Source organism: Lynx canadensis, chromosome A3 (genome assembly GCF_007474595.2).
Source record: "Lynx canadensis isolate LIC74 chromosome A3, mLynCan4.pri.v2, whole genome shotgun sequence".
In the NCBI taxonomy this organism is placed as follows: domain Eukaryota; kingdom Metazoa; phylum Chordata; class Mammalia; order Carnivora; family Felidae; genus Lynx; species Lynx canadensis.
Genome location: NC_044305.1, coordinates 88271223 through 88290392, shown reverse-complemented (window position 1 = coordinate 88290392; position 19170 = coordinate 88271223).

Genomic DNA, 19170 nt, shown 5'->3' with positions numbered 1-19170 from the left:
GGTGGATGGTAATGAGGCCTCCGGAGCTCCTGTACACAAAATGGGTGCAAGCCCTTCGAATCAGCCAACTGTGACTCAGGGTACAGCCAGTTCTTCAGCTAGAATCTTCCCCCTCACCACCACTTAGAACATTCTCCGCTCTCTCTTTGGTGCCAAAGTTTACACTGGTACTAGAATTCAGGAGTTCTTAACCAGGGGTTCATGAACCCGTGGAATATGTGTATGTGTGTGAGTATACACGTATGTGCACGTGTGTGGGTACCAGCTTGCGTTCACACATTTTTTTCTGGATAGAAAGCGCGTGGTTCTCATCACTGTCAAAGAAAGATTCGGGACTAAAATACTGAATGATAACCAAATCTCCTGAGGGAAAGCCAGACGCCCTGAGCCTCCTCTCCCTGCCTCATAGAATTCTGGAAGATTTTTCAAGACCTTCAGTTCTGCCTCCTACCTTTTCCAGGAGCCCCCATGTGAACCTCAGGTCATACCTAAAAACCGGTACAGCCACTCCTGGCTTTTTCTACTCAGCCAGGTTATGGTAACTGAGGTCGGCATGAGGACCTTGCACTTCTGAGAACATGGAGCCTCCCAGCTGGTTGGGGAGAGTCCAGTATAGATACATGGACCCTCAAAGCCAAACTGAACCTGACTCACCTCAGAACATTTCCTATAGCTTCCGAGCACTGACTGATGCATGGTTCCACCATGGCTCCAGACCTTATCCAGAGAGGGAGCAGCCCTGGTGGGGTGTCCAGGGTGGGGTGCGAGGTGGGGACCCTGGGACAGATGTGAAGCAGGCACCAGCATGCCCCTTTTCTCACAGCTAGGCTTATCTGCGGACCAGGCAGGTGAGGATGGGGAACAGCTAGCGGGAGATAAGGGGAGGGAGAGAAAGTGCCAGACCCTTTCCCTGGAGGCCTCAGTTTTGAATTTAATGGGCAGTGTGTGCCGGGAATGAGAGAGCCTCACAGCCCAGGGGACCAGAAGACAAAAGCTCTTGAGGAAGTGCAAGGAGGAGGAGGAGAGGAGTGGGGGCCTGGGCATTGTGCGGGAGAGCCACCCCTCTATCTGTTTCAATCACTGCTGGGGTTAGGGTTACCCTGCACTTGGGGCCCCAGCTGCTTTGTGGGGTCTGTGACATCAGCCGTTGTGATGGTAATGGAGGGGCCTCTCTCACGGGGGGCTCCCCTTCACCAGCCAGCCCACATCAACTCCCAGAGAGGATTGAAGCTCCTGTTCCCTCAGGGTGGGGGCAGGATGTGGGCCCAGAACTAGACCCAAGAGAACAGGCCCCCTCCCAGTCTGAACCCACTGCTTAGTGTTATCTTCCAGGCCCAAGCTATGACCTTCCTCTCTCCAAAGCTCCAGAAAAGGAATGGAATCTGAACATTGAGACGCTTTTCTGGCCCTAAACAATCCTTCCATTCTCTAGGCTCAATGATGGGTCTATTTCCTCCTGTAAATGGGTCTCGTAATCTTCAACTTTTACCTTTGCTTCTAAGGGTAATTAATTAGATCTCCCTCTTGTTCTCCCTACACACTCCCCTCTCTGTTACAAGGCTCAGGTTAAGCCGGGTGGATGGCTTTTCTTTCTTTCTATTCCATGGAGTGCTCATTTTTAAAGCTGATGGAGTAAGTCCTTGCCCTCTCCAGTGAACCTCTTCTCCAGAGAAGCCTGCTAGGGAAATACCACTTCCTCGGGCCTAGGAAAGCGGCCTCTGCCCAGCTCAAGGCTTTTCAGGTAGCCAGTTCTGAGCAACCATTTCACTCTTTCTTCCCAGATACGTCTCCAAGGTTTTAGGGAAGGGGCTTTCGGGCTGTCAATCTCAGGAGCAAAGTGAAGGATTAAGTGATGATCTGGACCTTGGAGGTGAAGGGAGGCAAAGATGGGCACGGGAGAAGGAAGATCAAAAACTCAGATTCCTTTTTTTCCGAAGTCTGAGGAGAAACAGGTGTCAGGTGCAGGGCAGCATGAAGGCGTCAGGTGGGGAGGAGTGAGGATAGACCCCCATTTGAGCAGCAGGAGAGGCTGCTATGGGGAGGCAGGTCATGGGGGCAGGAAGTTGAGCCCTAGGGACACCGATGATTTCTAGGAACCGTGAGCTTGTCTGATGCTCCGACTCGACAATGAGCTCTTCGGAGGCAGAAATGACTTCGCATGCCTGTCTGAATCCTCTGCAGCACCTTGCCCAGCAAATGGCACCTGGGCACTCCTGACCAAATGAGTCACACCCGCAGTGGGGACAGTTACTACCGAGGGGGGTGCGGCTGGGAAAGCAGCACTCCCTGCTGGGAGGAATATCTTGTGGCCCACACTGGTTTGGAAGGGGATTGAGAATAAAAAGCAAACTAGCTTTTGGTCAGTTTTGTTATGGTTTTAAAATTCTCTACAGCCATGTACTACCCCACTCTTGGTATGCTGTGGAGTAAGGAACAGGTTGAAAACAGACCTCGTCAGGTGAGAAACCAAAACGGCAGTTTAATTCCTGACAGGCAGGGTGTGCTCCTGGTGGTGGTGGTGGTGGTGGTGGTGAAGGAGTGTGTCCGTGCATGTGTGGATGTGGATGTGGGTGTCTAAATACTGAGCCCTAATCCCATTTCCCACATAGAATCACTGTTAACAGTATGGTGATGTTCTCTCAGATCATCTGAATATGTAGATACTTTTTTCACCAAAAAAAAATTGAATCCTGGTATTTTATATTGCGGGTTTCTTTCCCACTTAACGTATCTTAAACATCTTTCATGGCAATATAATGGGATTTCCTCCTTTCTGAAGCCCATGAATACTTCCATTGCATGGATGTACCTGGGGTTTAATTCTGAGTTGGTGAATATCTGGGATGTTTCCAGTGTTTCACTATTGTGAGTAATATCGCAAGACTCTTGTATACATCCTTGCCTTCTTGCATAGTATAAAATTTCAGGAGTGGAATTGATTGGTTAAAGGTCGTTAGTATTACAAATCTTAATAGAAATTGTGTGTTACTCTTGAAAATCCCCAATTTACACTCCCTCTAATAGGAGAATGTGGCAGTGACCCAGCTTTCCTCCCCCCACCCCCCCAACCCCCACACCAAATGGCTGACTGGCTGACCAGTTGTCCCACAGAATCACTGATTAATTTGTCAATATCATCTTTATCATATATTAAATTCCCATTTATTCTTGGGCCTATTTCTGGACTTTATTTACTGTTCCATGATCATTTCTATTTCTGAGCCATTACCATATTGTTTTAATTACCATATCTTTTTAGTCTGTTTTAATACCTACTAATCCCTTCCTACGTCATGCTTTTCTCTTTCAGATTGTTCCTGAATATTTGGATAATTATTCTTCCAGGGTAATTTTATAATTCTCTTTTTCAAGTTTTAAAAGTTCTATTGTGATTTTGATTGGAATTGCATTGAATTTATAGAATAATTTGCAGATAAATAGCATCTGTATAACATTGTCGATGCATTTGTGAAAAATATCTGTCCGTTTACTCATCACATCTAGATTCCTCTAACAGTTTTAACATTTTCTGCATTTGGAATCTTCACATTTCTTATTTAGTACAACCACGGATGTTTAGTGTTTTCATTAGTGTTGTAAGTGAGATCTCTCCTTCCATATTTTATATTTTCTGGTTTGTTTTACTTAAAGAAGTAAGGTATAAACATCTATCAGATTGGCAAAGTCCTGCAGTCTGATATTAACCAATGTTGATGAGGAGAGGGAGAAACGGTGGTGGAAAGATATATTCTTAATACAACTACTTTCTAAAGCAGTTTTGTGCTGCAGATTCAAACCCCTTATCTGCAATTCAGAAATCAAAAAACAAAAAACCCCTGAAAACTGGAAGCTCTTTCTTAACATATTTGGTGGCAAAACCTAACTTGATGGGAGGCTATTTATGGTCTTTATCACACTTAATGTGGATATTTTTACTTTTCAGCACAGAAAAAGTAATATATTTGCTTATGGAATACTCCTCCCAAGCCCTGCTAGGGTCTGATACACGGCACATGTACCATACTACCCTTCTAAGATCCAAACAGTTCTTATTATGAAGCACATTTGGCTCCAACAGTTTTGAACAAGGTATTGTGGGTGTGTGTGTGGTAAAGTTAAAGATGTGCAGATCCTAAGACTCAGAAACTCTGCTTCTGAGAACATTCCCTAGAGAAACCTAGCCACCAGAAGACATGTTTAAGACTGTACCGTCTAGTATTGTTTATAATGATGAAAGATTAGAAATAACCGAAATGTGGGGTGCCTGGGTGGCTCAGTTGATTGAGCATCTGACTTCAGCTCAGGTCATGATCTCGCGGTTTGTGAGTTTGAGCCCTATTTCCGGTTCTGCTGTCAGCACAGAGCCTGCTTAGGATCCTTTGTCCCCCTTCTCTCTGCCCCTCTCCGCTTGCTTCCTGTCTCTCAAAATACATAAACATAAAAAAAGAAATAAGTAAGTAAAAGAAATAACCTAGATGTCCACCAATGGGAGAATAGATTCATTGTGATGTATTCATCTAATAGAGACCGTATAGCAGTTAAAATGAACTACAACTACATGTGCCAACACGAACAAACTTTTTTAATTTTCTTGAATAAAAATGCAAGTGGCAGAATGGTGACAGCATGGTAGAACTTCAAGTTTGAAAACATGCATGAGAATGACAGACACCAAATCAGTGTGGTGGCCATCTCTGCAGAGTGAGGGGGGGGGGGGATGAGGTTCCCCCAGGATACACAGTAGCCTTTTGATTCATCTATAAAGTCTAATCTCTCTTTTTTTTAATGTTTATTTATCTGTGAGAGAACACAAGCGGGGGAGGGGCAGTGAGAGGGGGACAGAAGATCCTAAGCGGGCTCTGCTCTGACAGCAGCGAGCCGGATGTGGGTCTCGAACTCACTAACTGCGAGATCATGACCTGAGCTAAAGTCAGACACTCAACCGAGCCACCCAGGTGCGCCAAAGTCTAATCTCTTTTTCTCAATCTGAAATGAATATCTCAAAACGTTGAGATGTTTTTACAAATACATAGATTTGTACTCTACATAATATTCCCAATCCTAAGAATTCTGGATGGTGAAGCATAAACGTACAGGACTAGAGCAGCCGAACAGCAGAGACCCAGGCATTTTTTGTCTTTCTATTCTGTCGTGCTTAGCATGCTGAGCATTTCACAGGCACAGGACAGCTGCGTCACCTGCAGGCATTACATCCACCTTCAGGCGGGAGGAAAGGAACAGGAGGAAGAAGGAAAGGCAAAGAGATAAAGGCCTGTGTGGGCCAAATCTGTTCTGTTCCTTCCTTAGGAGACCATGATTTCTTTCCACCTTTCTGTAGATTTAGAGTTGCTTCCCTAAAATTATGTAAAATGTTCTCAAAATTATTTGAACTTGAATTACTATTTTAAATGATCTCCTTACATTACAACCTCTTACATCTTATTGGGCAGAACTGAACCACATGACCACCCCCCAAAACAATCACAGCCAAAGGGAGGAAAATGATCACATTTGGTTTAGATCAGCTATGGTTTTTTCCCTGTAAGCTCCATGAAAACAGTGTTTTGTTCGCAGTTTTATCCTGAGTGCCTAAAAGAGTTTCTCTTGCATAAAATATGCTTATTAAATTGTATGGAAAGAACCAATGGTACGTATGAATGAGAAGATAAATGGAGCTGGGTTAGGGGCAGGAGACAAGAGATCTGAGCCAATCCGAGTCCTGTCAGCTGTGAATCAGAGGGAAATGAATGTTGTCAGGGTAGTGGGTCTGTCACAATATCCCTGACCCACTGAGCCACGCGATGCAAATTATGTATTTGTTTGTTACAGATGAACAAATATTTTCTCCTAGTCTTTCACTTAATTTTTGAAATAAGCTTTTTATTTTGAAATAATGTTAGGTTTATGGAGAAGTTGCAAATTGATCCAGAGTTCTACAGCCCTCACCCAGTTTCCTCTGCTGTTAACATCTTATATCACCACATACATTTGTGAAAATGTTAAAAACCAATATTGGTACATTAGTATGAACTAAACTCAGATTTCAGTGGGATATCACCAGCTTTTCTGTTCTGGGATTCAATCTAGGATACCATGGTGCACTTAGTTGCTATAGCTCCTTAGTTTCCTTTGGTCTTTGACAGTTTTTCTGTCTTTCTTTACTTTTCATGACCTTAACAGTTTTGAGAAGTCTTGGTTAGGCATTTTACGGAATGTCCTCCAATTTGCATTTATCTGATATTTTTCTCTTGAATAGACAGGGATTCTAGGTTTTTTGAAAGAATGCCACAGAGGTGAAACATCCTCATTATATATCAGAAGTTATATGACATCACTAGTGACGTGAACTTTGAATACTTGGGTGTAACAGCATCTGCCAGGTTTCTCCACTGTAAAGTGACTCTTTATCCCTTTCCCTACTCTAGCTAGTAGAAGCAAGTCACTGGGGCGCCTGGGTGGCTCTGTCAGTTAAGCGTCAGTCTCTGGATTAGGTCATGATCTCATGGTTTGAGTTCGAGCCCCGCGTCAGGCTCTGTGCTGACAGCTCAGAGCCTGGAGCCTGCTTCGGATTCTGTGTCTCCCTCTCTCTCTGCCCTTCCACTGCTCGCGCTCTGTCTGCCTCTCAAAAATGAATAAAACCATTTAAAAAAAAAGAAGAAGCAAGTCACTAATTGCAGCCCACTGAGATGTGACAGGGAGGGGCGGGAGTTAAGATTTACCTCCTAGAAAAGGTATCTACATAAATTATTTGGAATTCTTGTATAGGAAAGCTTTGGCTCCTCAATTTACTTAAATCATTTATTTATCTCGGTATGGACTCATGCACATGTTTTTGCACCTATTTTAGGCTATTTTCTTATTTTTTAAATGCTTTTCTTTCTTTCTTTGTTTCTTTCTTTCTTTCTTTCTTTCTTCTTTCTTTCTTCTATCTCTCTTTCTTTCTTTCTTTTTGAGAGAGAGAGAGAGAGCATGCAAGCAGAGGAGGTAGACAGAGAGGGAGACAGAGGATCTGGAGTGGGCTCTGTGCTGGCTCAGCACAGACAGAACTCAGGAACATGAGGTCATGACCTGAGCCGAAGTCTGACGCTTAACCGACTGAGCCACCCAGGCGCCTCTGAACTCTTAGTTTTTTATTCCACTCTCAAATCTATATGCCTATCCTTGGGACTTCTGTATTTATTTTATACTTTGGGTTATAATTCGACACCATGTTATCTATTTCTTTGCTCAGTTTTGGCCATTGTAATGCACTTTCAGGTTGGTTCCTGGCTACCTTTGAAAAACCTCCATCGTCTCATTTATTTGAACATTTCCTTGATTTATGGAACTACAAGATGCTCCAGGCTTATCTTGTACTTTTCCTGTTCCAGTTCTAGAATTAACTAATTCTTCATGGAGCTCTAGCTCCTTTTATGGTAAAATGATATTTAGAAACCAAGATCTGGGTGCTTAGTGTGCTCATTGCTACTAGGGTGTTGTTTATGGGCTCTCAGCAGACAGAGCTAGATACTTTATTATATAATAACCCGTGTGCACACACATATCTATATTTGTTTCTGTATCTATACATCTCTCTGTGTGTGTATGGTGTGTGTGTTTGTGTGTATAATATATGATGTATGTACATTATATATATATATATATGTGAGTTTATACAGATGTTTCAAACTCTAATCCAGTACCACAGGGACAATTCTAACCTTTCCTTCTCTCCACTGATAAGAACCTGGCTCCCACCGTCTACCAGCCATTTACGTATTCATTCAGGTTCACTATACAGTTTCAGAATTGCTAACCCATAACTTCCCATTCACCTATTGTTAATTGGTTGTACTAGCTTTGATCATACAGAATTTTGAAATGTAATGCAGTTGAATTGTCAGTCCTTTCCTTTAAGCATCTGGGTTTTGTTTCTTGGTTAGAAAGGCTTTCCCAGCCATCATCAACCCCCAGATTATAAAAATATTTTAGTTTTGTTTTACATTTAGGTATTTAATCTATCTGGATTTTATTTGGGGATTATATGAGGTGCAGCTTTAAACTTTTTTTCTCTCAAATGGCCATCTGAAGGTCCTAAACACCTATTATTAGTAGTCAGTCCTTTCCTCACTGATTTGCAATGCATGAGTCTCTTTCTAGACTCCATATCCTACTTGTGTATTTGTCTGTTTCTGTGCTAATAGGAGACTATTTTAATTTTTGATATCTTAAAATATGTTCTGATATCTAGTATGGAAAGTCTCCCATCATTGATCATTTTCAAAAATGTCTTGGCTATTCTTGTATGTTTATTATCACAGATGAGCTTTAGAATTAATTTGTGAAATTTCATTTATAAAATCCCATGGGATTTTGATTGTGATTACATTGAGTTTATCCAATTTTGGAGAAACTGACATCCCAACATGGTAAGTCTCTATTTAGGTCTTCTTTTATGTCTTTCATAAAGTTTTATGCTTTCTTCCCAGAAATCTTACATTATTCATGAATTCACAGTATTCGCATTATTCATGCAAATTCACATGAATATTCACATTATTTATTATATATTTTAAATTATATTTTCAAATTTATTAATGCTAACATATAAGAAAGCTGTTGATTATATGTTTGTCATGTATCTGAGCAAGTTATTACATGCTTTTTATAGATCTAATAGGTTTTTAGTTGATTCCCTGAGATATTGTATTGTAGGCAGTCCTAATAGCTATAATAATGACAATGTCCTATTCCTTTCTAAATCAAAAAGCTATTTATTGGCAGGGGGATGAAATAGGTAAATCACTAAGCAAACCTAATCAAGGAAAAAGAATGTAAGAAATTATAAATACTTTCCTGATTCCTGGACAAAATTAAGAATCAGAAAATGGAAATAACCACAGACTTGAGGAAATTTTAAAAGCAGTTTTAAAAAATAACTGAAATATAAGTAAATTTTATGGAAATAAATCCATAAACCTAAGGATGGCTGATGGTTCCAGAAAAGTATATATTGCTAAAGTTGACCCAGAAAGGAAGAGAAAGCCCCAAAACTTTAATAATTGTGAAAGAAATCAAGGAAGTTGTTCAAGAGCTATCTCATATTTATATTTATATTTATATTTATACTATTACTGGTTTATTTTTTGATTCAAGTAACACACAGTGTTACATTAGTTTCAGGTGTACAATATAGTGATTCAACACTATATTGTCTCCAATATACATGTCTCCATGTATACATGTCTCCATGCTCTTCACAAAAAGGGTACTCTTAATCTCCTTTATCTATTTTACCCATCCTTCCCATATCCCTTCTGTCAGCCACCAGTTCGTTCTCTGTATTTGTCTTTTTGTCTCTTTTTTCTTTGTTCATTTGTTTTGCTTAGATCCATACTTTTGATTTTTCCCTTGCATTTCTGACTTTTTAAAAAAATTTAATTAGCTAAGACAGTCACACAGTGTGGAATAACAGAGGTCATGGTTAGGATTGGTCCCTTTCCTTGCTTGAATTGAAGTGCTTCTAATGTTTAGTTGTGAACCATGAGGTTAAAGTTTCTTCTATTCTTAGCTTATTGCAAGCTTTTATAAGAAATTAGTGTTGAATTTTATTAAATGCTTTTGTTCCAGCATAGACTAAAGTGATCAGTCTTTCCTTTATCTATTAATATAGCAAGTTCTAATGTTGAAATATCTTTTGATTCATTGAGTCCAACCCCACCTGGTTATGATGTCTTATTATTTTGATGAACTTCTGAATTTTATTTAGTAGCATTTGATCAGGATTTTTGTATAAATATAAGTAAGACTTGTCTGTGCCAACACTGCTTTTGTACTGCCTTCAAAAGGTTCTGTGTTGGTACACAGAAAGAATTTTTTTAAGAAATCTTATCTTTATTCTCTGCTCTGGTGTATCAAGGGTTATCTGTTCTTTGACATAACTTATAAAATTATCTTCATCTGGGGCAGGGGTAGGTACCTAGAGTGCTCGTCATTGATAGTTTGCGGTTCCTATAAGTGAGTGTAGGTGAGAGAGAAACAGTAAGGGTGGGAAGTAACTTGAGAAAATAAGTTATAACCACAGATCATCTCTAAACAAACTCTTCCCATCCTGAAGATTCCCCTACTCTGAGGAAGATGGCAGTGGGGATGGAGATGAGGGGTGGATTCAAGAATCAACATGGAAGGTAAATCAATTGACTTTTGGTTAACTAACATCCAGGGACATGGGAGATGTCAAGCTAATGACATCTAGTTTACTAGCAAAACTGACAGAGTTGCCAGAAATAAAGTTGCTAGTTTCCAGGGGAGGGTAGGTTTGAAAGAAGGTGAAGAATTCTGTTTTAGACACTTGAAGACGGTATCTTTTAGAAGCTTGATGAAGGAAAGAGATTAGGCACAGTGTGCCGCCAAATGGTAAATGTAACCTCACAACTGGCCCATCTCCAATCTACAGATCAGTGACTAGAGGCCCATAAAGTCTGAGTTCTTCAGTCTTTTGATTCTAACAGTCATGTTTATTTATTTATGTATTTATGTATTTAGAGCATGGGAGGGGCAGAGGAAGAGGAAGAGAGAGAATCCCAAGCAAGCTTCATGCCCAGTGTGGAGTCCGACCGTGAGCTTGACATGGGGCTTGATCTTACAACTGTGAGATCATGACCTGAGCCGTAATCAAAAGTCAGGCACTTAACTGACTGAGCCACCCAGGCGCCCCAGTCACGCTCTTTAATTTCATCCTTTATGAGGTGTCAGCCTAGAGTTCAGTGGCATTAAGGGAAAGCCTTTTCAAGCTAAGAGAGATATTGGTTTGGTTCTGAGCGGAAGGGAAGAAACATTTAGAAATGGCCAGAATAAAGATGCTTGCGATGGAAGGGAGTGAGGTCTTGGAATACATGAGGGGATTCATTCAGAAAAACACTTACTGCGAATGTAGACACGGGGGCTATGAAGAGGAAGAATGCCCAGTTTCTGTACCTGATGTCCTTTTAACCCATCAATAAAATTCCTGATGTCCCAGTTCACACCAATACAACCCACCTCACTCTTTGTCTCTCCTCCTACCTCCTCCTCCCCCACAGTTCCAAGAGGTAGGGACCATATCTGCCTTAATAAGAAAGAGAGGAAGGATTATAAGGATACAATCAGTGCTCAGATGGGATGTACAGAATGTTCTGGAGCACCAGGGAAGGGGTGACAAACTAGAAAACTCCACAAAGAATATGATATTTGAATTGGGTTTTAAAAGATAAGTGGGAGTTTACCAGCCAATGAAAGGAAAATATGTGAAGCAGAAGCACATTGAAGGGAATATAGAAAAGGAAGGATATTCAAAGTAGTGGTAACTGGCATATGTAAAGACTTAGATCACTTCGCATCTATTAGACTGGCAGAATTAGGAAGTGGAGTAAGGCCAGGGCTGTTGACGATGAGGGCAACCAGGCGTCTTTGCGAACTGCCAACGAGCGTGGACTAGTGCAGTCTCTCTCGGACCTCGCAAGCTCATTCTTGGTCAAACACCCAGACAAAATGGCATCCAGTGAACAACGTTTGTGGTAATAAAGCGTTGGAGGAAGTCTAGGTGTCTGTTACTAGAGTAAAATGCAGTAAATATGGTAAATACATATTTTACACGTGCATTGCCACAGTCAGAAGTCACAAGACAGAAATAACGCAACATAAATCGACCTCAAAAGTCGCATTCACTTTTTTAAAAATCCCAAACCAGACTTATAGTGCAAGATCGTTTATGTAAGTTAAAATTACATACTTACACAAGATAGCATTATTTTCAAAGATAACGGATACTTCTCCAAGGGTGTATACCAACACGGGAGTGTGAGTCTGGGGGTGAAATGGGGGATCCAAAGTAGGGCTGGGGGGAGGAAATAGGAGTGAAGCCTGTACTGACGGAAAAACCCAAGAACTGAAGCGTACGACTTGTTTCCCGCCCGTGAGGTCCAAATAAAGGACCTGGAAGCATGAATGCCTATGGAATGGCAGGGGCTGGCTGAGTGGAGGGAGCCCAGGGCTGAGGCTGGGAGGGAGGCTGGAGTCAGAGAGGCAGCCTGGGCCCCATCATGAGGGCAACAGGGAGCTGCTGACAGCAAGGAGAAACATTCTGTTTCAAAGGTTCCCTTCTGGTGACCTAGAAGGTAAGGAAGGACTGGAGATGGTGTAGTGTTCAGGAGACTACTTCAAAATGACAGAAGAAAGACCCAGATCACAGGTTACGTGTGTAGGTGGTGGTCTGGAGTAAGGGCTGTATCTAGGGCCGGTGGAGGATGCCACAATAGACCACCTCTTGTTTTCATGGGGGCAGTCATGGGCTTTGCTCATTTCAGTACCTCTCTGGAAGTGTGTGAGGGTTGCCAGCCGCATAGACACCGGTGACGGGTCTGTCCTCTCCCAGTCGCGTTCCCGCGTCCATCCCTGCCTCCCTGGGCACAGAGAATAGGAGACTCAAGTGCCAATTCCAGCTCTTCCCTCAGGTTCCAGAAGTGACCTTGGACAGGTCACACTTCCTCTCTGGGCCTCACTTCCTCTCTCTTCCCTTTCCAGCTTACACTTTCTTTGGCTTCATCTCATTCCTCTAGCAATAGCCCTCAACAGGGAAATCTTGCCCCCGCCCAAAATCCCCCCCCCCCCGCCATGTCTCTAAAGTCCTGACATCCTCCTTAATCTTCCAGCTCCACTGCCCCACCCTGGTGAGGAGGAGCAACAAATTGGTATCGTAATGGCCCTGCTGATCGCATTATGGGTGTCTAATGCAATATGCCCTCATGAGGACCATCCATCAGAGCGGGGCCCCTCCCCAAGTCCCTGCCACCCCAGTCACATTAGTCAGGCAGCCCATTCATCACTACCACACACCTCCATGGACACTGGCCTAGACGGATGAGGGGCCAAATCAGATTTATGGGGAGGAATCGTGGAAAAAATCAGCCCCATCCATCTCCCAGACACTGAGGAGGGAGCCCTGTGTCCCCATTCCCTCCAAGGCTCCTTAGGGAAACGGGTGCTAATGGAGAAGCCAGCCAAGTTGCTTTTGTTTTCCTGAAGGTCCATTCCTGAGCCCCTGTGTTGCCTAGCACAGCCCTACAACTAGCTTCTCTAGGGGTTCATAATTTTTGGAGCAAAGCCCCTGCCAGACTGGGACACAGTGCCCAGAGTCGGCTACAACTTCTGAGAGCGCAGGGAATTCATTTGACCAGATCCCTGGGTCGGGCCCGCTGCTGTGAGTGGAGCATGGGAAGGAGCAGGCACCAAGCCCAGTTCAGCAGTGGGACCTAGGGCAGCCTGCTTGGGAAAGCTGATTTCACCCTGGCCTTCCATCTGGATGACACTTTGCCCAGGGCTCATTTTAGCTCTGTTGGCCAGACGGGGCAAGTCTCCTCCTGTGCATGGAATATACTTGGAGAGGATTGAGAATGAGATGGAATGAGAAGGGGAAAAGCTACCTTTCAGGTCCTTTCAGGATGTATGAGAACTGAAGCCTGTATGATCTGGGGGACGCTCTTTAAGAAAATAATGCAAAAGTATGAATTGCTGGGGCCACTCTCAGGTTTTCAGAAGGAGCCTGTACAAGTGAGAGACCCCAAAGCTCCAGCTTCCCCAGGCTTACCTTGAATCTTCCCCTGCTATGAGTCCACCACTGTGTCAAATATTTACATGGATTGCCTTTTTTTATAAGCCTCACAACTGCCAACTTCCCAGGAAGGCAAGAACTTATTCTCCCCATTTGTATAAAAAAAAATTGAGGCTCAGTGAAGCGACTTGGCCAAGACTCTACAGCTATGGATGGTAGAACCGACCCCCTGGCTTGCTCTCGGCCCACCGCCTCTTGGCCTGAGTTGCGTCGGCTGGTCGTGTGGTGGGCCCCTGACTCAAACGTCTGCTTTCCAGACAACTCTCTGTGGATGCAGTGTCCTCTCCTCCAGCTGTTGCTCTGTACCCAAGTGCTGCAGCTGCTTTAGGGGCTCTGGGAGGGACCAGTCAGCCACAGGACGAGGAGGGTGGAAGTTCTTGCAGCATGGAGCTCTGGATCAGTGATGGGTCCCCTGTCTTACAGTAGTTAATCTTGCTTCCCCCAAACTGACCATGGCCCCATCTGAGCTGGGTCCTGGGGGCAGGGAGCTCAGCAGCTGAGCAGAGCTGGGAGCCCATATCTGCTTAGGCAGAGGGCCATGCAAGATCCTTTTTTGTTTTTTCCTCAAATGTCTATTTTTGAGAGAAGAGGAGAGAGCAAGTAGGGGAGGGGCAGAGAGAGAGTGGGACAGAGGATCTGAAGCAGGCTCTGTGCTGACAGCAGAGAGCCTGATGCCGGGCTCGAACTCACGGACCGTGAGATTGTGACCTGAGCCAAAGCCAGACGCTCTACCGGCTGAGCCCCCCAGGCGCCTCCACGCAGGATCCGTTTAATGTGACTGCAGCCGCCTGGGAGAAGCCTGCCCACCCCTACTCCCACCCTCATCCCCAGCAGGCCTTCCTCACTCTGCCCAGGCTCTTGTGAGGTGTCTCTCACACTGCAGGCCAAGCCAGTCACTGCTCATCTGGGCACAAAGCTGCTGAGAATAGCGGGCGGTTGTCCTCCTGCCAGGCCTGAGGCTGCGAGGCCATACCGTTCAGCCCCCCTCCCGGCGTGCGGAGAATGGGAAGCAGGTGGGGCACGTGTGGTGTGAAGGAAAGACACACGAGTGTCCTTGAGCGTGTGTGAGCGCAATAAGAGCATCTTATTGAGAATCAGAATGTGAGCATCCCACCCGGTAGAGGAAGCATTAGACACCCTTCCCTGTTCACTTGCTTCTCCATGGGATGGTTGGGTCTGGTCTCTTCCCCACCGTTGCCTCTTGCCCCTGATGGCAGTGCCCCCTCCCCTCGGAGGGCATGCCCCCTCCCCCACCCCTTCCCTCACCTGTCTTCCACCCTTCTCTTCTGCCTTCCTCCAGGCCCTGGCCCCTCCGGGCCAAGTCACCACCCCTGCTTGCTCCTGTGGCACCTGAGCTCTCCTGCAGTGGAGAAGAGAGCGTGCGGAGCGATCGCACCCCTCTCTGTTATTGGTCTGCTGCCCTTCCCATGCTTTCCCCACCCCCCACTCCCACACGGGGTTTGTGTAGAAGCGCTACCTATTGGGTGTGGCCCTTCTTCTGAGCTCACTGGGTGCTGTCATCCCCACTCCTCCAGAGGTCCCCTTCCTGTCTCAACCCCGAGCACACGGCAGATGGCTGTGAAGTCTGGTTGTGTTCTCCAGGAAGCCATGGCCTGGGGAGAGCATAGTGCAACGGGGGGTCTCTACCTGATGAAAGACAGGCAGCTTGCATGGAGTCTCAGCCTGGGGACAGACAAGACCATACTCACTTAGGAGGTGCCCCTAAAATGGTTATGTCACTATGTAATGTGGCAAAATACCTCAGTGAAACAGATGGTTCTATATACAATTATAAGTTACAAAAATTAACTCCTAAAAAGGCAGCTGGATAAAAAGTCCTACTAATGGGTGTCCCTAGGTCCGGAAGCTCTGTGTGCATGTGCATGCGTGTGTGCAGGTGTGCGCGGGTGTGGATGTGTGTCCCTAGGTTGAGTAGGGCTGAAATTGCTAAGGGGAGTTTCTCGATAACCCTGAGATTTCAGGTGCTGAAGGGAAACAAGGTTATCAGTCTCAAGTGAAGTTTTAACGAGGATGTGTGTCATGAGCACAGAAAACAGGTCCCTCGTTCCCAGATTCCTTTTCCTCCACTTGTACCTGGTGTTCCCTGGGACTCTCTCCTAGGCCTGCTCCTCGTTCTTTGTAGCCTTCTCTATCCCCACGTCTTCCATTAGCATCTGAATACAGATGATGTTCAAATCTCTCTCCAGTCCAGATCTCTCCTCTGTGCCCCAGAATTCCATATCCAACAGCCCACCAGACAGCTCCATTTGAATAATGCTTCATCACCTGGAAACTTCCAGGGCAAAACCAAACTCATCTTGTGCCCCAAGATTCACCCTTCTTCGGAGATCCTTAGCTTAGTAGATAAGATCACCATCACCTGAAATCCTAAGCCCCTCTCCCTCATCCCTCCACTCCTGGTCACTTGCCAGATCTGTACACTTTTTGATTGAAACTGTAAATATTTCTAAAGTCTGCCCACGTTTCTCTATCCTCGCTACTAGTGAGGTTTAGTCCTCAGTGTGCTGGCTAACAGCTCAGACTAATCCAAATTCCCAGGGTTTGAATTCCAGGAATGATTAAGTCTAACTCCCCAAAATACAGCAACGTTCACTTGGGCAAGTTTTTGAACTGCTTGGTACCTCAGATTCCTCCTCTGTAAAGTGGGGGATAATAGTATCCACTTCCTGGGGTCACTGTGAGGATTCAATGAAATAATATATCCGAAGCACTTAAAAAAGTGCCAGGCACATAGGAAATGTTTAACCAAGTGTTACCTATTACTACCGTGCTATTGTTATCACAATCGTTAGAACTATTACTATGCCCTGAGTTATCCCCAGCCTCCTGATAGGTCTCCCTGGCCCCGCTCTCATTCCCTTCTAACCCAGTCGCCCCCCTGGAGAAGCGCCGAGGCTCACACGGGGCGAGTAGAGTGCTCTGTGAATAAGCGGCAGAGCAGATTTGGTGCCTGTAGGTCTAACGGACTCCAGAACCCTTGTTCTTAGCTACTAAGCCCCTCTGCCTATTCGCCAGCACAAAGAACGAATGGATCTGGAAAGCAGGATTGCGAGGAAAGAATGAAACCAGTGGGGGGGAAACTGAGAAAGGCAGAGATTTTCCATATGGGCGGCCATCTAGTTGCAGGAGGTGGGACGCCAGGGCCTGGTGCTGAGGCTTGACTGGAAGAGGAAGCAGAGAGTTTTGGGGGGGACGCTGATGGACAGAGTGTGTTAGAGGGCCAAAGTCCTCCCAGGAACTTCCCGGTACCTCCCGAGTGGTCAGGTCCGGGCACGGGGACGAAGTGAGAGCCTGGAGGGACCGCAGGCATGGGCTAGAACAGCCTTGGCCATCAGAACAGTTAGACCAGGGCCATCTCTTCTCTTCGGCCACCCTATCAGCGTCTGGGGAAGAAACTAAGGAAAGCTGCAGCAGCCGAGACCCCAGTGAGCACGGAGCTGGGGTGGGATGGCGCGGGTGTAAGCGTGAGGAGAGAGTGGGGGGTGCTGAGTGGGACAAACCACACAGCCTCCCCACTCTGCCTCTCCGTCTCCTTCTGGCAGAGAGTCAGCAGGAGCCATGGCTCGTGCAAGAGGACGTGCTTTGGGGTGGAGGGCTCTGCCAGCGAGGTTCTCAGATTAGCTCTCTCTCTCTCTGAGCTCTCTGGACAAGGTGGCTGGTCAGTCAGCCTCCCTGCCTGCTGTCTGACTCCTGAACAAAAGCCAGCCGGGAATGGGAAGGCAGGGTAGGGGGTGGGCTCGTTTCGGGCACTGTCTCCAAGCTCTGGATGAGGGCGTATTTTCTGTCAGGCGTGTTGTTCTGCGTCCAAGGCTGGTGCCTTGGGTTGCTGCCCTTTGCCCCCAAAGAATGGAAACAAGTGTTCCAGTGCCCCCGTGTGCCCTGCTTCGGGCCTGAGGCTGCCTCCACAGTCCATCCTCCATCGAGCCATCCTCAGTGTTCAGGTGCAGGACAGCACTTTGGCGAGGAAAAGCGCGCCCGTCCCTCTCCTAACCAGACCCCTAAAGAGAAGCTGGCTGCACAGGCTGAGCCGGGGGTGGCGTGGGGTGGGGTGGGCTACAAAGGGCACTGCGCCTCTCTGAGCAGCCAGCAAAGGTTTCCCTGGCAGGGGGGCTGGGAGGAGAGTCCTGGAGGGAGGAAGCTGCGCTCCAGCTTGTCTGACTCAGCCCATGTGAAAATGAACAGTGTTCCTTTTAAAAATCAACAATCTTGCAATTTCTGGGATCCGTGGGATTTGTGCAGCTTAGGTTGAGGGTGGGGGGGGGGAGCAGTTTTTAACACCAAACCACATGAAGGCAAATTCACTGAGAGCTACCCAACCACATCCCCTGCCTTTCATATCGGTGTTCTACCTTCCACAAAAGCTCTGGGTTCTCTGTCATGCTTTCTTTTCTCTTCCTGGATCCCAATTGTCAAGCCTTCAAGAAAATGCACTTCAGTCCTTTGTCACTGAGTGTAATTTGATAAACTGAGCAGAAACACACTGCTCTCCCCATCCTTTCAAAAACTGTTACTGCCAGAGAAAGAGGCTGAGGGAAAGAGATCTGAGGTCTTTGAATGGACGTTTAAGCACGAGCGCACGCACACACACACACACACACACACACACACAGTCTCATGCACATACCAGGACATAGAGTTGCCTGGGATGGGAGGGGAGGTTGAATCCCAGAGGCTGTGCGTGGGGGCCTGGCCCTGGGGTCCTGGGGCGGATGCCCTCCCAGCTCCCAGCGACTCCCCTAGTTGCAGGCCTGGTTGCAACCGCCCAGTGGGCGGTGCCAGGGCAGGTCCCAGGCTATAAAGGGCTCTTGGCTCCCAGGGCCAGAGGGAACGCCATCGCTGCGGCAGTGTCCCTGCCAGCCACAGCCAGCTTGGGGCACTGCCGGTGTCCCATCGCCACCAGGCAGGCTACACTTTTCCAGGCAGTGCCGATTTGGACACAGCTATCAGCTGCGTTCCTCGTACCTACCCCGTTCTCTCCATCGGCAAGTCCCTTTTTGGGTTGCTTTCTTCTGGGTTGGGTGTGGGGCGGAAGGAAAAGGACTGGGTATGGGGGCTCTAACAGGGGAGGATGGGGGTATTTCCATTTCTTTTTAAAATTCCTTCTGGGGCACGTCTCTGAAGCTGAGATTTCTGGGATGAGGCTCGTTCCTTATTCAGGGAAAGGAGAAAGCAGCAAACTTCTTTCCCAAGGGCTTCCCCTTCCCAGGGCGGCAAGAGGGTGGGTGAGGGGCGCTCTCCTAGCCGGTGGTCTCTGGGAGGTTGGGAGTAAGGAGCCAGGCTGTGCCTGCATCGGACACTGGCAGGTAGAGACCCTTGGACGGGGGTCGTTATCTGTAAAACAAATCTGAAATTAAAAAATAAAATAAAAAATCTAGACAGCCAATGACGACGGGATACCTGGGGGTGGGATGGGAGCAATCACACTAAAGGACAAAGAAGAAGAGAGAAACCCTTAAGAAATAAATAACCGGAGTCCAGAATCAGCTCGGCTCCCACAGCATCACGAATAGCAGGATGGCGCC